At 36.8% G+C, this 19,456-nt stretch overlaps 1 long non-coding RNA gene across 2 annotated transcripts; it reads left to right on the plus strand.

Annotated features, from left to right (window-relative positions):
• The first annotated feature begins 15,562 nt into the window (after nucleotides 1-15,562).
• Nucleotides 15,563-18,164, plus strand: LOC131606702 (uncharacterized). 2 transcript variants are annotated; one of them, XR_009284986.1, is made up of 4 exons: nucleotides 15,563-16,084; nucleotides 16,161-16,301; nucleotides 16,417-16,875; nucleotides 17,711-18,164. It is a non-coding gene; the product is annotated as an uncharacterized LOC131606702 (long non-coding RNA). The 2 variants fall into 2 exon arrangements; XR_009284985.1 differs by having other exon boundaries at nucleotides 15,563-16,035; nucleotides 17,711-18,163.
• Nucleotides 18,165-19,456: the final 1,292 nt, after the last annotated feature.

A 19,456-nucleotide genomic window follows, 5' to 3' on the forward strand; every position in this document is an offset into this window, starting at 1 on the left:
AATTAGCATAATTAGGATTAACCTTTTTTAATTAATTTTTAATTTAGTAATTAAGTTAATGTTATTTTCCATTTAATTAATTTAGTTAATTAGGATTTAAATTTAGGTTAAATAATTTTAATTAATTAGGTTTTTAGGCTAACTAGTTTAATTTTTTAGGTTTATAATTAATTTTAGGTTTAGCCTTTCAATTTCAAAAACCATAGATAACCCTAGGTAACCTCAGGTAGGTGTGGCCCATCAACATGATTTCCAAACCTCACAAACCTTTTTAGGTCACAGTAAGTTTTCTTAAATAAACCTACCTTTTTAGGTCACAGTAAGTTTTCTTAAATAAACGTTGTAGGTTTCTGATTAGGCTTGCCTTTCGTAATCAAATTGAATTTTCTTCAAACGCGCATTCTCTTCTCATCCCATACTCCATTGATTGTCGAATGTCCTATATTTAATTTTTCCCTCTTATTCTTTATATTTAATTAATTTTGCCTTTATTTAAAATTCTGCATTCATTTTAATTTTGCCTTTTCATTTTACTCATCTGTTTATTTACTTATTTATTTAAATTATCTGCCTTTATTTAATTTTTGCTTTTATTTAATTTATGCCCTTTAAATATTAGAAGGTGTATAGGTTGTCTATTCAATTTTGATGTAATAGTAATTAAGGCCTTTTATTTTCTGCCTTTTAAATTCCGCCTTTATTTTTCTGCATTAACAGGTGTTTATTGTAATAGCGTAGATTTTAAACTGTTTATCATAACTGTTGTGGTTAGTAATTTAGGGAGTGATAAACCATAAATTGAACATAGAATCACTAACTTTACAAGATAAATGTAATCGAAGTTAACCACGTGATTGTTGCACCCACACACCTTTAGGGTAATCCCTCTAGTTTCCTTGTTGCCTTATTACTTGTTGCCTTGTTGCCTTAATTTTGTTGCCTAATAATAGTCAAGTCCCTCGATTCTGAGGATACCTAAAGCAAGGTTGCCTTTAAAGTTATTGAAACTCCCTCGAAGTTGCCTCGGTAAACAATGACGATTGTCCCCATTGCTAAGGTATTCTCGCATGATGCCTAAAAAGATAAAATGACTATTATATCCTTCCCTTAGACTACCTACCTCTTTATGGTAGGGACAGTCTTATGGCGAACGATAACTCGATGACCCTTCAATATCCAATTGAAAGACTTTCTGCCCTCTCATGGTATGGATAGACCCTTTCGCCCTGAAAAGCTAAAAGAACGTTTTTTCAAACTTAGAGTAATTGTTTTTAATTGCTTGCTCCATTTAAATTCAAAGTTAAAAATCTTTTCCCACTTCTTTTCAAAAACCAAATTCAAAAAGACTACGCTTATTTACAAGCTAAAGTTCTTCTTCAAAGTTTTACTATTCACTCACTACTTTTCAAACAATTCAAACATTTTGAAAACAAAGTGAGCTAAGCAATTAAGAGCCCATGGATAACCATGGATACAAAGGGTGCTTTACACCTTCCCTTTGTATAAATTACCCCCCGAACTTAAGTCTTTTAAAAGGTCTTTCCTGTTCTTTTTGCCTTTCCAAAGGATAAAATAAAAGTCGGTGGCAACTCATGCTATCCGCAACATTTCAAAAAGTCAGTTCACCGTATTACAGGTACCTATCACCTTTGTTTAATATTGCAGGTTAAATGTCTTGGCTCCATGGAGGGAAAATAGATTCTTGATAGTGGGTGCTCAAGGCATATTATGGGAGACATTTCCTTATTCTATGACTTCGTGGAAAAGAAGAATGGATTTGTGTCCTATGGTGACAATAAAAAAGGTGCAATACTTGGAAAAGTTAGGAAAGGTATTTCTTTTCAAGATACATGTGCATCTTTAGAAGACATGCTCAAGGACACCGATAAAAGAATTGATCAACATTCTTGGGGACCTCACAAAAGGAGTAACCACTCATTCCAAGATAAGTAAATTTTGACATCACTCTGCTTTCGTGTCTCAAGTTGAACCTAAAGATTCAAATGAGGCCTTACTTGATGAGCATTGACTTATGGCCATGCAATATGAATTCAAATAATTCACAAGAAATGACGTATGAGACCTTGTTCCTCGTCCACGAGAACATCAAGTCATAGGTACCAAATGGGTTTTTAGGAATAAAATATACGAACACTGAGTAAAAACTAGGAACAAGGCCTGACTAGTGGCTCAAGGTTATAACCAATAGGAAGGAATTGGTTATGAGGTAACTTATGCTCCAGATGCTCACCTCGAGGCTATATACCTTTATTATCCTTTGCATGTTCTAAGAATTTCAAATTATTTCAAATATACGTGAAGAGTGTTTTCCTTGACTAATACATAAATCAGGAAGTGTATGTTTCACAACCTCCCGATTTTGAAAATCATGAGTATCATAACCATGTTTAGAAGCTAAAATGAGCTTTGTATGGCCTCAAACAAGCCCCAAAGGGCTGGTATGAGTGACTTAGCAAGTTCTTGCATGACTAAGGATATTTTAGAGGGAAGGTGGATACTATACTTTTCATTAAACTTCAAGGAAAACACATACTTCTAGTTCAAATTTATGTTGATGATATTATATTTGGTTCTACTACCATGCAATTGGTGAAGGAATTTTCTAAGCTAATGCAATGGGAGTTTGAGATGAGTCTAATGGAGGAGTTGAATTACTTTGTCAGACTTCAAATCAAACAACTAAATGAAGGCAGAATCATATATGAAACAAAGTATTTCCACGAATTCCTAAAGTGATTCGGTATGGAGGAGGAAAAATCAATAGACACCCTAATGCGAACCAATGGTAACTTGGATAAGGATGTAAATGGTAAGGATGTTGATGTCAAGAAATATCGAGGTATGATTGGATCTCTTATATATCTTATCGCATCTAAGCCTGATATAATGTTTAGTGTTTGTATGTGCACTCGATATCAATTGGCTCCCAAGGAATCGCATTTAAAAGCGGTCAAGCCCATACTTAGATATCTTCATGGTACATCCATGTATGGGATTTAGTATTCCAAAGGAAGCTATTGTAGTTTAGTTGGTTATTCCAATTCTGACCTTTCCAGTTACAAATCGGATAGGAAAAGTACTAGTGGAACTTGTCACATGGTTTCAAACTCCTTGGTTATTTGGCATAGTAAGAAACAAGTTTCCGTTGCCTTGTCAATGGCCGAAGCAGAATACGTCATAGCCGATAGTTGATATGCCCACATTTTGTGGCAAAAACAACAACTATTAGACTTTGATATTAAACTTTCGTGTATTTCTAATATGTCCGGCAATGCTATTGCCATTAATCTCGTTAGTTCCATGGTTTTATGGTTGGCAAAAATTTTGCTAAAACATGGTGCTTGACAGATGCTGAGCAAGATGTCATAACATATTGAATAATAGTGATACAACAAAATTGTGCTTATACTGAAGACATATGTTCTAACAGATGTCATGACATTCTGAACACAAACATCAGTACAGGTTGTTTAAAATCTTGACAGATTTGATTTGATTTTGTGATATTTCTTTTAAGATATATCTCACTAATATGTACAGGTCGAGAAGATTTAAATATGGAACTTTAGAATCAAATCATATCAAAATTAAATTTTCTAATATTGGTTGGTTGAACTATTTAGAAAACTTAAAGATTTGGTCCAAGATTCAAAAAGGACTCTGTAGATTTGGTGCAGTCTCTAGCGTATGGAATAATTAAAGATTAGGGCAGAGGTTACAAAGCCCATGGACGGCCAAAAGACTATTTAAAGAGAACCCTAACCTAATGGAAAAATAATTGAAGAATTACAAATTAGGGGAAGTCATAGGTCTTCTATTTTGAGAGTCTCTTGTGCTTCAAGTCTCCCACGTATCTTTTGATACTGTTTGGAAGACTGTATGTTGCTTGACTGTTTGTCAAGCTATCTGTTCTCACTCAAAAACCTTTAGGTAATGAGTTGAGTTTTCGTTCTCACTCTTTAAGCTTTTAAGTATGACAATTGAGTTCTATTCTTGATCAAAAAATTTAAGCAAGATCAAGTATTGTTCTTAGTTAGGGTGCTTAACTAAGTTCTTTGATTGGAAAATGTGATCTTTCTATTTGGGTTCCCTTGGTCACAGGCTGTGTGATTATTTTATCACTACGATGATTGGAAGTGGGATAACGATTTCTCAGGTCTAGATGTCGACTTCTAGGAAGAAGTAGCGCTAGGTAGTGATTAGGCGTTAAGTTGTAAATTAGAGGTGTTTAGCTTTAAACTAATATTGCTGATAGTGATCTTCCTTCCTGGATTGGTTGCCCCCATATTAGGTGTTGTTTGCACTGAACTGGGTTAACAATTCCTCAGTGTTATTTACCATTCTGCTATAGTTCTCTTCATATTTTTCAGTGTGATAAGTATGTGTGCTATCAACATATAATGTCAAGACATTTTTCTTGACATTGTTGTTTGAGTTGAGACATCAATCTTAACCTATGATTTATGCTAGTTGTGACTCTGTGATTTATCTGCGTGCACAAGTTACAGATGAATGCTATTATTCTGTATCAGGATCAGATGTCATAGCATTTGTTTTGATTTCATGTTTTGATGTTGGGACATCAGTATTAACATGTTGTATCTGCCACTGTACCAAAGAATTTCAATTTGCATCAAAGCAGCACCCTATCTGTTTATAGGGTGAGCTTTAGGGAAACAATTGTCTAGTACACTATGTCTCTGTATATGCTAGAATAATAGTATTATGGAATTTATTGACAACAGAATCCTGAAGGTTGTCAAGATTGTATCTCTGAAGGTGTGATCAATGGATCTGACAAGTTTTATTCATACTGATCATCAAAAGAGGTGTGACCAACGATACTTGGGAGTTTCTCAAGTCCACTCATAAAGGCACATCCAAGTGTTTTAAGGGAAAAGAGCTTGACTTTTTCTCTCTAACTCTACAGGAGGTTGTTTCCAAATCTTTGATGAAGGGTTATTTCCAATTCCATTATGCACTGTTATCAGGTTCTGGGAAAATAGAAGATCAAAGCCAGATGTCAAGAACATCTGTTTTAACATCAGCTAGATCCTTTATGATCAAGTAAAGCTGGATCAACAAATATGTGAAGGTTTTGGACTTACTTTGGCATAATGTCCTTCTTTCCTCTAGAATCAACTGAAGAGGCCTTCTATTTCCATATCTATTCACAACTATGATCCTGATTTTGTACCTATCTAAACAAGATAGTGAGGGTCTTTTCTTAACTCCTGAAATGAAGTGAACATATATGCAAGGAGAAAAACAAAATGTAACTATTTCTTAACTAATGGCTGTGAAGATAAATTGTTTGTACGCTAAATTTAACCTACAGGATGAGGTAACCTCTTTGAACTCCAAACTTGAAATCATGATAAAGCATGTGAGAATGGTGGATAATTGATTCCAGTATGTTGAGAAATTGTGTAAGATCAAAGATGAATGGATATCTAAAAGGGATATGGTTTTATTTTCAATGCCTTAACAAGAAAAGGAGATCTGTAGTGACATAAATTTGTTTCTTTTTAAGATAAAGCTAAGTCAATGATGTCAAACAACATGTCGCAGCATCATTCCTGACTTCAGAACCCTCATGCTACTGACAGGGGCTTGAACTAAAAATGCCACTTCTATGGGAAAGGATGAGCATATCAGGCCACCTTAATCTCAAGATATATGTTTATCCCAAAGGTTGGCCAAACAAGGGACAAAACATGTTGAAAGTGTTTTCCCTTGTTTTTAAGAAGAAGACTAGCATATCTTCTTTGACACTGGTTATTCCAAACACATGACTAGGTGAACGAGTCATGATGATCTTTAAAAGATTAGGTAGTCTTGTTGAGGTTCCCTTGCTGAAGGAACTAATGAATAGTATGATAATCATAAGCCAATTGTGTGACCAAAGATATTAAGACAAGCCTTATTTTCTGTTCACTAACTAAATGAATGAAGATACATAAGAAAGTTGAGTCTGATAGTAGTTTTTATTTGTGGGATCCACAAGAATCAACTATCTGATATACATGCTTACTTTGTGAGGGCAATGGTGTAGTTTTCATGATGTCAAAACATTATGAATTAACTACAACTGGAGTGGAATCATAGAAATCAAGTAAATGCAACAAAGACAAGTATTTTTGGCTACAAGACATAAATAGGTCGACTCATAAACACTATAGGTCGACCTACTGCATGCATTTTCTGAAAAATTCTATGTGAGGTGTGAATGCGTCGACGCATTACATCTTTAGGTCGACGCATGGAACATTGGTGTAATCTCGGGTATGTGCACGCTGACTCTTCAGGTCGACGCATCAATTTTTGGGTGATTCAATTGCAAGAGCAAACTGCGTCGACACATTGATGGAATAGGTCGACGCATGGCATTTTGAGGAACTCACGGGAATGTGCACGCTGACCCTTCAGGTCGACGCAAGTGTCACACTTAGCTTATTTTTCAGGTGCAATACCTTGTACAGGTTGACCTATGCAGGGGAGCAGGTCGACCTGTCGCTTCTCAAACTGGTTTTTGCTGTTTTCAAATTGGCCTATGCATTGTGTCTGGTATAAATATTCAAATGATTATTCTCAAGCATTTAAACAAGAAACGTGAAAGATATACTCAAGCTTCTTCTCATCTTCAACCTTTCACATATTGATCGAAAATCACACATAATCATCTTTTTCGATCGGAGTAAGGAACGTGTGTTGATAAGGTTCGACAGTAGACATTTGTCTTGTTCGAGATTCGACGGTAGACATTTATCTTGTTCGAGTGAAGATTGTTGAGGGTGTTTCTTGTATAAAACCTTAGGGTTTTTCCTTCTTCATCAACGATTTTGTACGAAGGTTTTTGACGATCGACTCGCTTTGGTAATCAATTCAGCCGTGCATAAGGGATTGAGGGATTGAAGATCCGCTCAACAAATTTGCTACAACCGGAGGATTGAGAAAGGAACGATCGGGGTCTTGATCGGTGAAGATCATTGACATTGACTTGATTCAACTTGAATCAAGGGGAGGATCAAATTGTATTCAATTTTACTGCATGTGTGTAGTTGGTGATTGGTACATTCTATCCTTGTTAAACATTTTGCAATCAAATAAAACTTTCCTAATTTCATTTGAAATTAGGGGCAGACGTACTCCTGCGAGGACGATAGAGGATCTGCCTTAACAAATCTCGTGTTCTGTATCGTTCTTACTTTTATCTTGTTTCTATTTGTTTCGTTTATTTCCATTGTTGAGCAAAAACTAAGGTTTGGTAAATATCAATCACCAAGTGTTCGATAAAATTACTCAATCAACTTTTTGTTCAAATTTTAGTATAAACGTTCATTGTGAGTAATATACCATCTAGTGTGCAATTGAAGGAATTGATATATTCGTTAAAACGTAATTCATTGTTCGCCACTTTTCATCCGTTCGGTTTAGTGCACATATCCGGTCCCCGATAACGTAATCGCTCTTAGACGATTAAGTGATTCAGGGAAGTCACGTTTCAAAAGCTAAAATTTTCTTAAGTCAAAAAGGTGGTCTATTCACCCCCTATAGACCATTCCTATTGTCTAACAAGTGGTATCACGAGCTCCGATTCATTCTAGTGCTTGATATAACTATTTAGAAAATGGAGAGCGGTCAAAAAGGGCGTATAATAAAGCGCCTGTTTTCATTGGAGAAAACTATAGTTATTGGAAAGACTGTATGTGCATTGCTATCAACTCCGTTGATAGAAAAATATGGGATGTCATCGTCAATGGTCCTATGGCTATCACCATAACCAACGATGCAGGCATCACTAGACCTAAACCTCAAGCACAATGGGATGAAAAAGATGAAAAGAATTACGGGTATGATTGGAAAGCTAGAAACATGATTATCGCTTCCTTAGGGGTTGATGAGTACTTTCGTATGCCGCATTGCCAAACGGCTAAGGCAATGTGGGATGCATTATAAGTCGCCCATGAAGGAACTAATGATGTTAAGCTAGCTAGAATCAAAACCTTAACGCAAGAGATTGATCTCTTTCATATGAAGCAAGGTGAAACCATTGCGGATATGCAAAAGAGATTTTCTCACATTATCAATCGTTTACACACTTTGGGACATATTACTCCCAATGTCGTAGCTACTAACAAAGTTTTGAGATGTCTTAGTAGGGAATGGCAACCTAAGGTCACGGCAATCAAAGAAGCCAACGATCTCTCTACATTGGATCTCACGGCTCTATTTGGAAAGCTAGAAGAACATGAGCAAGATCTCATGAACCTAAACAAACACGAAAAGAAAGAAAAGAAAGAGAAGTCAAAAGATACCGAATAGAAGTTGTAATACGGTGGGAGAACTGACTTTTTATTTATGTGCGGATAGCAAGAGTCACCACCGACTTTTATTTTATCCAATTAGGAAAGGTATAAAAGAACAGGAAAGACCTTCTTTGAAAAGAGATTGAGTTCGGGGGGTAGGTTATGAAAAGGGAAGGAGTTAGCATCCTTTTCATCCGTAGTTATCTACGGGCTCTTAATTGCTTAGCTCACTTTGTTTGTTTGAAATGTTTGAAAAAGGTGTCGTGTGTGTTTAGAAAAATGGTTTGATTTTGAGAATGTCTAAAAAGACGATGTTAGAAAACATGGTGTGAAAAGCATTTGATTTGGATTGATTATGAGCAAGCACTTAAGAGTTCCTACCCTAAGTTCGTAAGGCCTTTCCCATACTTTAAAGTTTTCCTTGGGCAATAGTATTATCCATACCATTTGAGGGTAGGTAGTCCTATACATTGGATGTGCGGGTCATCGAAGGGTCATAGGGAAATTATCATTCGCCATAAGACTGTCCCTTGCCATAAAGAGGACAGGTAGTCTAAGGGAAGGATGTAATAGTCATTAAGGCAACAGTAAGGATACCTTAGCAATCGAAGGGACTATCACCACTTAATCGAGGGACGAGATCATATTTATTATAGGCAACTCGAAGGGACTATGATCCTTTATCGGAGGGACGTGGTGATTTTGAATCGAAGCCAGCAAGCTAAGGTATCCCTATATTCGAAGGGACTTGACTATTTTATCGAGAAGGCGGCATAAGAGGATGTTACCTTAGAGGTGAATGTGTGTAGCAATCATGTGGTTAATTCAAATATATTATCTTGTATTAGTGAGCTACGTCCAGTTATTATTCTTGCCACTCCCTATTTTACTAACCACGCAATTAACATCATGCAGAAGATTAAAGTGCGGAAAAGTAAATCCTAAGCTATTACAGTTTTATGGGATGGGGGATTTTACAATAAACACCTGTGGGGGTTTTGCAGAAAATAAAGACGGAAAAAAAACTATAATTAATTATTATATTTACATAAACTTGAATCGTCGGAGAACCTTCGATCAATCCTGAAAATCGAGGATGAAAAGGCAAAAAAGATTAGTGTATGAGAGATCCATTTATCATAACCCTAATTTAAAATAATTGAAAAAAAGAATTATGCAAAACAAATAATTTTAATGCTTAAATGACAATTAAAAATTAATTTGTAAAAAGTCGAACGTTCGATTAAATATGACAATTATACGACGTTATTTATTTACATGTTTTTTAGAAAAGAAAAATAATTAATAACAATGTATAATTACTAAAAAATAAATAAATGATTTAGAGGAATATAAGAAATATGCAATTAAAAAAAATAGAAAAGACTTATCTCTGGATCCTGTGTGGTGCAGCACTGAGGGAGCATGGTGTTACTGCGTATACTGGGACGTTGGATTCGGTGCTAGGAAAATCAAACGGTAGAAAAATATAGATGCACCATGGGCGTGTGTTGGCAGCATGTGTAGAATCCTGAAGCATATTTGTACAAGAAACTTGTAGTAAAAATTAATGACGGCCACTGGGTATCGAACCTGCCCCCTAGAGGTTCACGCGCTTCGCTGCAACCATCCAACCATTATTCATTCGCTGTTAGTGAAACGTGTAATAAAGATTAAAAACAAAAACAAAAGTTATTCAAAATTCAAACTGAACATGCGTGCTTCCCTCGTGGCAGTGGTCCGTCCAATAGCAGATGGAGAGAGGAAGGCTTTGGTTTGAGTGGCGAATTGCATGCTTCCACGCCTTGGTCCAAGAGTCAAAGTCACTATTTATTATCTTCTTCGCAGGCACCTATGGAATTTGCTGCGGAAATAGCCGCGAATTTTCCTGCGGATTCCTCTACCAGTTCATGGCCAGCGATTGTAACAACTTGGAACCTGCAAAATAAAGATCAAACGAAACAAAGAACCACCCAGATCCCAAAATTAGACCCCTACAAATTCAAATTCCTTGATTAAATCGGAAACCCTAATTTAGAGGCTGTCGTATAAGAGAGAGACTGCATGCTTCCTTCTTGTGTATCTTTGAGCATTTGAAAGTCAGATGGACTGAAATATGAATAAATATGTTGGGCAAATTTTGGGGTATGACAGCTGCCCCTGTTCAATCTTCTTATACCTGAGGATGTAGATTGGCTTGTGTACCTGTCGGAATCTGAAGGTAGAAGAGGATTGAACACTAGAATACCCAAGAATTTTCCCTAGCTGAAGCAAGAACTTTTGCTGGAGACGGGCTTAAAGATGCCGTCCATGTGTTGGAAAAGATGTGTGAGACGGGCTTAAAGATGCCATCTGATCTAGATAAATACGAAAGTCATAATAAGTCGTACGTTAGACTATATCCGAGCTTGAAGTATTGAGAGGCGTTTGTCGGAGATGGGCTTGAAGATGCCATCAGATGTTTGAAAAGTTGTTCGTCTAAAGCAGATGTTTTTCAAACTGGGTCATATGCATTGATTGTATTTGAAGGAGATTCATTAAAATGAAGTAATGCCTTACAGAAGACTACCTGAAGCGGTTCTTGAATAGGGTAGATCCCTGGATGATGCAAAGGAGTTTAGGCTTTAACCAATGCTCGGGAAGAACTGTCTTGTAGAAGATTAACTGAGAGGCTCCTAGAAAGGGCGAGAGATGTCTTAGAAGATATTGGATAACTATTTAAGGTAAGATTATCTTTGAGAGGTTGAGACATGTCTTTGAACAAAACTAACCTAAAAAGGGTAAGGAATATCTTAGAGAAGACCACCTAGAGAGGCTCCTAGAGAGGATGTGAAATGTCTTAAAAGACTACCTAGAAAGGATATGATATGTCTTAAACAAGACTACCCAGAAAGGCTCCTAGAAAGGATATGATATGTCTTAAACAAGACTACCTAGAAAGGCTCCTAGAAAGGATATGATATGTCTTTAACAAGACTACCTATAAAGGCTCCTAGAAAGGATATGATATGTCTTAAACAAGACTACCTAGAAAGGCTCCTAGAAAGGATATGAAACGTTTTAAACAAGACTACCTAGAAAGGCTCCTAGAAAGGATAATAAATGTCTTAGAGAAGACTACCTAAAAAGGTTTCTAGAAAGGATGTGAATCATCTTAGAAAAGATTACCTATAAAGGTTCCTAGAAAGGATGAGAAGTTCTTTGATTGTTTCTGAATTATCTTTGAAGAAAGACCCGGAATGAAGTATCAGAATTGTATTTGTCTTGAATGAGTGTTGAGATTGAATCGTTGATATGATTGTATTTGCACCGCACTTGGATGATAATATTCTTTTGATTATGAAATGACCTAAAAAGGAAAGATTAGCTTTACGCAATGTCATGATGCATGTATTGAGATTCTTGAAATAAACGAGAGTACTGTATGTTATGCATGTATTTATGAATGATGCAGGGATGAACTATATAGTCGGAGCATATTGATAACTCTCGTATAACAACGGTTGGTTGAGAGAACAAATCTTTGTGTGCTGTTGGAGATAATGACAAGAGAATTCTTGTCTTTCGTTCGATGATATCCAGCTGGGAATTTTTGATCTTCGCTTGGGGATGAGAGTGACTTGAGTGATCTGATCCTGATGTATCCTGGGGACAAGAGAGATGAGTATACTATCCGACCAGATTTCTGAGCGACAATTTTAATGGAAATAGCGAGTTTGAATAAACCATGCTAGAGAAGAAGATTGTGTCAGAAAACCGACAATGTCGGAGGTATAAATTCCGTTGGGGAACCAAATTTCTGTTGGGAATAGATTGCTTGAAGATAACTTCTTAAAGTTTGCTATGTGGGGATATATTATGAAAACTGCTCTGTGGGGAAGATTCCCAGAGATTTCAACTTTTCATTGCCCCATGTCTTTGAGTACTTGTTGTTGGAAAACACTTTTAACCATATATGGTCTTTCGTTTGCGGGCATATACCTGCCCCTGGAATCAGTAGCCTGATATGCTTGATACTTGAATTTGAAATTAGAACTTCAAAGAAGAGACAGATACTGACATCATTTGATGCTAGTAGCTAAATAGCATTTGTTGAGATTTCTGACTGATGTGACATGCCCCCAATGATGGACTAACTTCTCTGGTTTTTCAGTGCCTCTGAGAGGTTCTATGAATCGTGACCAGCTTTCCCCCAGTAGATGGGATAATAATATGTCATGCCCCTTGTGTGAACAAGCTTTTAGCTGACCGAGTCATGCATACGAGACGTCTCTGCAAATTTATTTGTCGGGAGGACTTTTAGTCATTAATTATGCCCCATGCAGATTCTTCCTGATGTCAAACATTTGAAATTACGTAGACAAAATTGTTTTATAATGACACTCATAAAAATGCAATGCATATGTTTGTCTTGGAGTTTAAAAACTTTTTTAGTAAAACAAAAGATGTAAGAAAGTGATATTTGTAAAAACATGATATCAACTCAGGATTTTTGGTAAACTTTAAGGAGTCAGGATATCTTTTTTTTGTGTGACAGTATGCTTTTGAACTAACCATGCTTCAGTTAGGACTTTCAAGGGTTGTAACGTGGCTTGGTTCACGGTTTAAGAAACAAAGGATAAATGCTCAAAGTTTATTTGTACCCATCCCAATCTTCGTGATGTTCTTCGATCTTATGCTCAGTTAACTTTGCATTTAAGTTCTAGCAGGTCTTGAAGTCGTAATATTGATATTTGATGATGGTTGAAGCATCGAAAGTTTATTTGAAAAGGCAGTCATCCTTTTTTGTAATTATTTTTCTTTTGTCGAGGATTTGTAGTGACCTATTTTTTTACTTTATTATCCCTAACTTTTGCCTGAACTGTTTTATTTCGAGATTATAGTCAACGGGATGTTTTAGTTCTTGATATGTCTCCTTCATAGGTTTTGACTTAACATTTTTCTCTTCTTTTTTCTTTTATGGATATTGACTGCCTGACTTGAGAATTACGGGAATCCATCACTTGTGTAAAGCACCTGGTATAATTGAGTTAACTGAGTAACTACCTTGCCCCAGGTAATGAGTAAGGGTTTTAATCTATATGAGAAAGAAAACTTCTACTTCTTAGGCTCAAAGGGGTTGACGAGGGATTAACATCCTTATATCTCCACTGTTTAGGAATTGAAATAATGCTTGTACATCGTCAGCATAGTCTAATCGAAAGCATATTGTATGAGGTTGTGGTATCATTTTCGTCATCCTCCCTTAAAAGGTTCACAACTTAAGCGAGAGTTAAATATCATAAAGAAAACCAAGTAAAAACAAAGTTTAATATAGCCATAGGAGGAGAAATAAGTCAAGACAACCGTATGCAATGCATTAATGATTATGATAAAATAAATAGAGTCTGACATAAGACGAATGTTTAAACAAACAGGAAAGAAATTGCGAATGCGAGTAAATTAATGATCTAAATAGCCATCCTTTAGACTTTATGTGGCTCCTCTGGTTGGCCAAATTTAACGATCCCTTCTTTGATCAAGTCTTGAATTTTATGTTTCAATGGCCCACAATCTTCTGTATTATGACCAGGACTATTTGAATGGTAAGCACATCTTGCATGATGCTTGCACCTAGGGGCGGGATTAGTAGGAGCTGAGTATGGAGGCAGTAGAGTTATCAGACTCCGATCGAGCAAGTGTTGCAAAGCTTGAGCCAATGGCATGTTGTCGCACGCTCGCGAAAAATGAACAGAGTCGCCACCAATATATTTATCCCATAAGGGAAAGGAATACCAGGAAACCTAACAAAGGAAGGAACAAGGTCTTGTGACCAGAGAATCAAGGTACGGGAGTCGGTTACGCAAGGGGAAGGTATTAGCACCCCTCGCGCCCATCGTACTCGATGGTATCCACCTATGTTTGTTTCTATCTAAAGGGTGTGTACTATGTCTATGTCTACATGCGAATGAATGCAAAAAGAAATACGGGGAAAAGAAGGAAATATTTACAAATGTGCTCGTTCAAGCCCCGCGACTTGATGCCTACGTATCCTTTTCAGGAATCAGAGCGCCGTAGTTCGGCTCACGATTTTCTGTTTGTTTTTGTGTTTTTTAGTTGGGCGGCGTTAACGTTCGCGCTCTTGCACAAGGGGACAGCCTAGGATGCAATGGAGCGGAAATAACGGTGCCCTTAAGAAAGCGAGAGAAGAGAGAGAGAGTTTGAGTGTTTCGAGGAAATCCCTTAAGCAAGGGAAACTCGAGTTACTCTTTGGTTTGTATTTTTTAAAGGTTGGGAACTCACGCCTGAATGGAACCCTTAAGCAAGGGAGCTCCAAGCACTCGAACATCCCTTAAGCAAGAGAAGTTACAAGCTATCATTCCCTTTTTATTAGTCAAAGTATTTATTAGTCATTTTTTATGCGTTTTCTTGGTATTTTTTAATGGGAGTTTATTCAAGTATTTTTAGATGTTTTAAAGTTGAAAAGAAAAAGAACTAGCCTAAGAAAACTAGCCTAATATGAATGAGGAATTCTGCTTATTATTATCATGGTTTCTACCTAAGGTTAGGATTTAAAAGAAGCATGAAAAATAAAGCGGTAAGTAGCATATTGAAAATGGCATGAAAAAAGAACAAGTCAAAATATAGCACAAAAGTGAATTAAAAGTACTATCATTTTTTATATGATTTTTTGTGAAAGAAATTGAATCGCAACAAGTAAAAAAAAACTAAAAGAAATAGCCTACAATTACTATTTTTTATGAACATTTTTTTTATATGACAAAATATGTGTATCAAAGTCTAAAATGATGGTGGAAAAATTAGTATTTTTTATTTAATTAAAAGAAATGACAAAGCCTAGTTAAAAGCATAAAAAATAAGGAAACAGGGGGTGCAAATTGAATTTGAGGGTGTGATTAGCTGGGCGTAGGGCCCAGAGGGTGGCCCAAGGCAGATTGTTCTTGTCTATGATTTTGTTGCCAGAATGTGTGCATCAATGGGCCAAGGAGGTGTTAGCAGCGAAAAGCCCAACAGATTTTTGTTATAGAATTTTGTTTGTACAATGAAAGAAGAAGGTGTGTGGGCCAAAGGGGGGTGCGCTAGTAAAGCGAATAGGCCCAAGGGATTTCTCTTTTTGTTACAGTTTTTTAACATGATTTTTTATTAAGATTTTAATTGTTTTTCAATTAACAAATTTAATCAAATAAAAAGAAAAAATGGAAAATAGAAAGAGGAATTAGGGTTTAGTTTGTACCTTTTCAAATTCTCCCTCGACCTCTCGAATGATGAACGGCGGCGCCTCTGATTCTACTCCGGTTGGTCGCGCCGCTGCCACACCACTTCGCCTCTTTCCTCACACTAAACCGCTCCTCCTTCCTTCTCCCTGAGTCAAGCTTTCGTCACCTCTCTCTCACTCCGATCGAATCGACGCTCGGCCTCCGTAAACCTCCGCTCCGCTTTCTCGATCTCTTTCCGGTACCTCTCTTTCAATCTCCGCCGTGAACGATAACACTTCATTTCTCCCAATATCGGTTCTTCGTCTCAGCTTCTCAGTTTTTTTGACTCTCAATCTCCTTCTCACTTCTCTTTTGAGTTTTGAATCCTCACTGTTGAGAGATGACTGACGATTGATAATGGATGAATCGTGAATTATGGTGGTGAATCTTGGAGATGAATCTTGGAGATGATTGACGATTGATACACCGTGATTGTTGAATCGACGAAGGTATGAGGTTGATTCACTGATATTGTTGAAAACGATGAAGATGATGAAGGTGATTGTGACGCGTTTGATGCAGTGTGAAGCTGAAGATTGTTATGTTGATTGTAGCTTCCCCTTTGTTTTTGCAGATACGGAGATGAAGAAGTGAAGGTGTAATTCAGAGGGATTCGGTTCTTGTGATGAAGATTGAAGAAAAAGAGGATGAACCAGATTTGAACGGGTGAAGTTTCAGAGAAGGAGAGAGAGTTCTTTCTTCGATTCTGTTACAGGTTTGCGTAATCTTTTCCCTTGAACCTTTTCTTCCAACTTTCTGTTACGTTTTCGGTTATGCCGGTGAGTGGTTTTCTGATTCTTTCTTTTCTGTTATCAATTTCTGATGGACAGAGAGAGTGATGGTGATTGAAGATTGAATAAGGTTGAAGATGAGGGTGGTTAGGGATGAATTCAGAGAGTGATGGTTCTGAGATCAGAAATGGTGGAGAGGGTTGATGGTAAGAGCGTGCACATCAGAATTATGATGAAGATGAAGAATGGTTATGGAGGAGATGAATGAAGGAATGGTGGAGGAGAGTGGAAGAGGATGAAGATGAAATGGTGTGTGGTTGTGGAACTTAGGCTTAGCACATCTTTATTCAAAGTTTACAAGCGAAACTATGATGAAGATTGGTGGTTGTGCTTCCAGGTGTGTGTAGAGAAGGATGATGAAGAGTGAGGATTGGAAGAGAGTGTGTAGCATTTATATATGGGCGATGATTGAGGAATAATGGTGAATCCTTGGGTGTGGAGCCTGAATCATAGCTTGCAATGAGCTTTTTTCGATTTCTCGAGTGTGGGACTTGGAAGGTATGTTGATAGTTGTTGTAGATAGCTGAATGAAACTGTTTTAATTGTTTTCTGATTTTCTGTTAATTGAATATGGTTTTGATATGATGAAGGACTGAATTTTTGGAAGTTTGGATGGTTATTTTTTCTGTTGGAGTTTTCTTTGGTAGTTATAAAATTGGTTAGTGAATGCTGCAAGTTTGTTAATAGTTAGTTATAATTGTTAGAGGCTTTATTAGATGGCAGTTATGGGGTTAACAGAGTCTGGACAGTTAGTTATGGACTGGAAATTGAATACTGGTTTTTTGTGATTGAATTGAATGCAGGGCTGCTTTAAGGTGTATGGTATGTGTTGTGAATGGATGTTGGGTGTTGCTGCTGTTCGTTTTTTTTATGTTTGTGAACTGGAAATGGTTAGTAGGTGATTACAATGGAAGTTAGCCTGTTCAGAAACGGTCCGATGCAGCTCGGTTAGAACTAAGAGATTGCTCTGACAGTTAATGAAATGTGAGGTTTAAATGGTATAATGTTGAATGAATATTTCTGAAATTTTGTACTGATATGAGTGCTGATTTATTGTTGTATGTACTATAGGTGATGCTGCCAAAATGAATATGTATAATTCTGGTATTGTATGAATATATACTATAGGGACTGTTTTGATTTAGTTCTTGGGACTGTTTTGAATGAAAGTAATTGTGTGATGATGAATTGGTTTAGTTAGAAATAGTAGTCTGTGTATGCAGGAAGCTTGTATATTTTCTGAGTTCTTTGGTTCAATCTTGGTTAATTTGGAACTGAAGCATAGGGCTGTTTTTGATGTTTTCTTCTCTTGAATATGCTTCTATTGCTGCAGGATATTTACATGAATTGAAGAGGGATGCTCATGGTTTTTGTTGTGAATGAAACATGAGGTCAGAGGCTGGCGGTTTGGAGATTTGTGATGCACATGGTGATGACTTCAAGGGAGTGGAATGCAAAGGCTCTAAAGTTCAGAAGTGGAATAGGTCCAGGGTAGGAGTTGACTTTGGTCAACTGTGTGACCAAAAAGTCAACAGTTGACTAAAGTCAACTATAGGTCAAAATATGTAAATTCTTGTAATGGTGTACTGTATTTGGATTTTGCAATGTGAATTGGACTTTTGAATTTTTGTAATGGATATGGACACTTTGTGATGAATTTTGGAATTGGATATTTGAATGGTGATAGATGGACATGGCTTGGCTTTTGTAATGAAATGTAATGAAATGGTTCATTTTTTGTAACAATACTTGATATGATGTGATGGAGTAATGAAATTTTCTTCATTCTTTAAATAGCCTTTGAATATGTTCTTCCCTCCATTTTGCTTTCTTTTTGAATTCAATCGTGCATTTCCCTCCTTTCTTCAGATGAATGAATACACACCCTTTTGGCGAAGTTTCAAACGAATAGCTTGGATTCCAAGTACTCAAAATGAACCATTTTGGATTGAAGAATAAACCAGATGACCCCCTAACAATAAGATGATCATAGGAACAACCCTGAAAATCCACCAGTTGACACAAGCGCAACAAAATGAACCTTACTCCACTATTAGCTGAAATCCTCAATAGAAACAAGCCTGCATAAAGTATGAACTTCAAGCCATGTGAAACCTCAGCTCTATCTACGACCTCGATCCCTTGCCAGTTTTATTGATTAATGATGCATGTCATGTTAATGCCCTAGTGAAAAGATGATGCATATGAAATGAGAAGCCTAAGCCAGTTAGAAATAAAGGGGTAGGACAAATTTGGGGTATGACAGCTGCCCCTATTTAATTGTCTTAAACCTGAAGGTGAGATTGGCGTTAGCCTTTCGAACATTCGAGGTAGAAGAAGATTAAATATCAAAGTACCAGAAATTTGTCCTAAAGAGAAGATGGAGTGGTCTTTATTCTTTATTTTTGTTTTGATATCTGCTGGGGAAAAAGAATTTTTGTTTTTCTGGCGGAGGAATATACAGTGAATAATGGATGTGAATGGTGATAACTTGTAACGTAGCCAAGGTGCCAATACAAGGTTCTCAAAGGAGGTGATTGTTACATGGAACAGTAATTGAAAGATATGGACTTGACGAAGAAATAGGATAACACAGACGAGTGTCAAGGAGGGATACAGACGAGTATCGAAAGAAAATACAGACGAGTACCAAAAGAACGACACATACGAGCATCAAAAGAAAATACAGACGAGTACCAAAAGAACGACACATACGAGCATCAAAAGAAAATACAGACGAGTACCAAAAGAATGACACATACGAGCATCAAAAGAAGATACAAACGAGTACCAAAGGAATGACACACACGAGCATAAAAGGAGATACAGACGAGTATCGAAAGAATGACACATACGAGCATCAAAAGGAGATACAGACGAGTATCGAAAGAATGACACATACGAGCATCAAAAGGAGATACAGACGAGTATCGAAAGAATGACACATACGAGCATCAAAAGGAGATACAGACGAGTATCGAAAGAATGACACATACGAGCATCAAAAGGAGATACAGACGAGTATCGAAAGAATGACACATACGAGCATCAAAAGGAGAGATACAGACGAGTATCGAAA

Source organism: Vicia villosa, linkage group LG5 (genome assembly GCF_029867415.1).
Source record: "Vicia villosa cultivar HV-30 ecotype Madison, WI linkage group LG5, Vvil1.0, whole genome shotgun sequence".
NCBI lineage: Eukaryota > Viridiplantae > Streptophyta > Magnoliopsida > Fabales > Fabaceae > Vicia > Vicia villosa.